This window comes from Peromyscus leucopus, chromosome 15 (genome assembly GCF_004664715.2).
Source record: "Peromyscus leucopus breed LL Stock chromosome 15, UCI_PerLeu_2.1, whole genome shotgun sequence".
Classification (NCBI taxonomy): domain Eukaryota; kingdom Metazoa; phylum Chordata; class Mammalia; order Rodentia; family Cricetidae; genus Peromyscus; species Peromyscus leucopus.
Genome location: NC_051076.1, coordinates 42,713,869 through 42,717,052, shown reverse-complemented (window position 1 = coordinate 42,717,052; position 3,184 = coordinate 42,713,869). Strand labels below are relative to the sequence as shown.

Here is a 3,184-nt window from a genome sequence, read left to right as displayed (position 1 = left end):
TAATTTTCCTGTGTGAATATGTAATGTCCTTCTCCATCTCTTTCGATTGATTTTAGTTTGAAGTCTATTTTGTTGGATATTAGGATAGCTACACCGGCTTGTTTCTTAGATCCATTTGATTGGAAAATCTTTTCCCAACCCTTTACTATGATGTAATTCTGTCTTTGGGGTTGAGGTGTGTTTCCTGTATGCAGCAGAAGGATGCGTCCTGTTTTTGTACCCATTCTGTTAGCCTGTGTCTTTCTTTTTCTTTCTTTTCTTTTTTTTTTTTTCTTCTTTTCAGGAAGCGTTTATTGTTGCTCCAAGGACGAGAGACACAGCCTTCACAGCAAGTCCTGCATTGCCTTGCCGAGTTACAGAATCTTGGTCTTTGCGGACATATCGACGTATTTCTCCCCAATTCGGACAATCATCCCACCCATGATTTCTTCACCTCCAATTTCCATACTTGGCCTTACCTCAGGAAGCTATTCAGCACTTTCTTTAACTCAGAGAGAACAGCTTCTCTAAAGGAGATGCTGTGGTCACCGTGCAGGGCACTTCTCCACGGTGGACACTCATGATGTTGAAAAGGCAGAGATGACTCCCTGGGCATTGCTCAGGCGACCGTTTTCAGCAAGTAAGCTCATGAGGATGGCTGTCAGCGGAGAGAACTTTTCCTTTGTTGAGATATCCTTCAGACTTTTCACTTGGATGGAGCGCTTGATGTTGGGATTCAGAACAGCAAGAGACACGTTGGGATCCTTCAGGAGTTGCCCCACACGCAGCAACTCCTTCTCCACTTGGTCCAGCTTATTCTGTTTAGATGCCTCAGAGTAAAGGGCAGTGGCTAGCGCCCTTCGATGCGGTATATTTGCACAGGGGGCCTCACAAGCTTATCAACTGGCCTGACCACAGACATACTGAAGCTCCGCACCTGTCAGGACAGCCAGAACGCTGCTAGGCAGCCATCTTTTCCCAGGCAGCTGTAGGTCAAACCCAAGTCAGGAAGAGCCCAAATGGCACTATAGCCTGTGTCTTTTTATAGATGAATTGAGACCATGGATATTGAAAGACATTAATGATCAGTGATTGTTAATTCCTGTTATATTTGATTACGTAAGTGGTGGTAGTAGTGTTTGTCTTTTCCTCCATTTCTTTAAGGGAAATATTTATTTCCCCTTTATGGGCCTCTATCATTTTTATAAAGTTATTTTTAAGGTCATTTTAATCTGTTTCCTCTGTGTTGGGAAGTTCAGGTCTTGCTCTTCTAGGACCACTAGTTTCTGGTGTTGCCATATTGCTCTTTATGATGTTGAATGTATTTTTACTATGCCATCTACCCTCCAATTGGTGCAGGTGGAGTCTGTGCCTCTGGGGGTCCCTCTTCTTCCAATAGGTGCAAGTGGGTCCCGCTGATCTGATAGTCGCCCTTCTGCCAATCTCAGCCTGAGGTGGGTGGGGTACGGGTGCAAGCTGTACCCCTGGGGTCTAGGACCTAGAGAGCAGGTCTGTTCAGCTCGGCACTCAGATACTCGCCTCTTCTACCAATTCGGTGCAAGGGACTGTGGTTGAAGTGGTCACTGATGGTTGAAAGCTGCTGCTGCTGCTGCTGCTGCTGCTGCTGCTGCTGCTGCTGCTTCTGGGTTGCTGAGAATGGGGTGGGTGGGGCAGGGCTGTGGGTTGTGCCCCCAGGGGCTAGGACCTAGAGACAACTTACTAAATTTTTTAAGGTCTTAATATCCCCATTCTCAATCTGGTACATGAGTATGCTGATGTATCACTTTTTAATTGTGATTACATTCCACATCTTTTTACAGGAGGAGTATGTTCAATATATCCATAGCATAAATGAATATGACAGGTGACAAAAAAAATAAATTTAATCAAGAGAGTAAATTCGGTTTGGGCCACGTTGAATTTAATTTTGCCCTGTGCACCTTCGTTTGGATTTCAATCCAAGAAACTTGTCCACTGTGTTTCAGCATAATTGGCTGGGTTCTAATTCTCTTTGCATGGCAGCATGACTGTCAAATATGTCTTGTGACTACTGGTAGACTACCTATGTACTGGGGAGAGGTTTCTGAAAAGTGACCAGCAAAATAAGGCCTTTGACTAGTGATAGGACTCTCTGGGTTCTGGCATTCCTTGTTTATTTCTGACTTGAATGTTTTGAATTGGCATTCTCCATGGTTCAAGCCTTCACATCAGCTATTCTTTTTATCAAGCTGCAGTATGAGTGCTTTAGATGGCAGTTTACATTAGGCAAGGAGGAAACAAAACTTTGGACTGTTTCTCTTGAGGTTGTGGGAAATTCTTCTTTGCCTGGCAATAGACATTTATAGCTTGTTATTGTCTTAGTGTCTTTCCTATTAGTACTTTTTTTTTTACTTTTCCGCAAACCGTACAAAAAAATAACACTAGGCAATCCATTTATTTGTCTCTGTCAATTTCATCCTAGCTTAATTTCCTCTATTTTGCTAAACATTGTTATGATAATGCCAAATATTTGTACATTGCTGTTTTGTATTATCATTGAGTCTTCAAAAATATAGTCCAAATTGCTCAATAGTTTTTCCTAAATGAGAAAATAATTAATACTAAGTAATACTTTTTATCTTAGACTTATAACAAAAATTTTACATTTCACTTACTTGAAATGAGTGTATTATCACATTGTAGAAAGTAATATATATATAATTATATATATGTGCATACATGTCACATATACATTTATATATAATTTTTGAATAAAATATCTCATGCACACTTTTTCTGTTTCTTCCCTTCTTTTTATTGGGGAGGAAGAATAAGAACCTTACACCCACTTACCACATAGTTTCCTAGCATGGAATAGACTTTTCTTGCTATAATATAAAGCATTTTTAATTACTTCCTTGGACACTTTGAATAGAAAGATCATATTAGTACACAATAAGTTTTCCCAGTTCATAAAACTGAAATCACATGTGTGTCAGGACTTCCCTTTACCTCAATAAGATCTTTCAAACATTCAATCTTTAGAAGCAATGTAATGAATTTCACAGAGTGAGCAAATTGGCATTCAAACCTCTGTTGTCTTTTTTAGTGTGCTTGTGTTATGTTAAATTTATATCAAAGAAACCCTGTCAATTGCTGAGATATCTCGGAGATGGCAAGACTTTTCTAAAGTGTGGCTCTTTTGAAGAATGTTAGCAAGAAAGAG

The 3,184-nt window shown here is 40.2% G+C and overlaps 1 pseudogene; it reads right to left on the bottom strand.

Moving 5' to 3' along the window:
* Positions 1–323: 323 nt before the first annotated feature.
* On the bottom strand, positions 324–2,816 carry LOC114696764 (annotated as a pseudogene).
* Between the last annotated feature and the right edge of the window lie 368 nt (positions 2,817–3,184).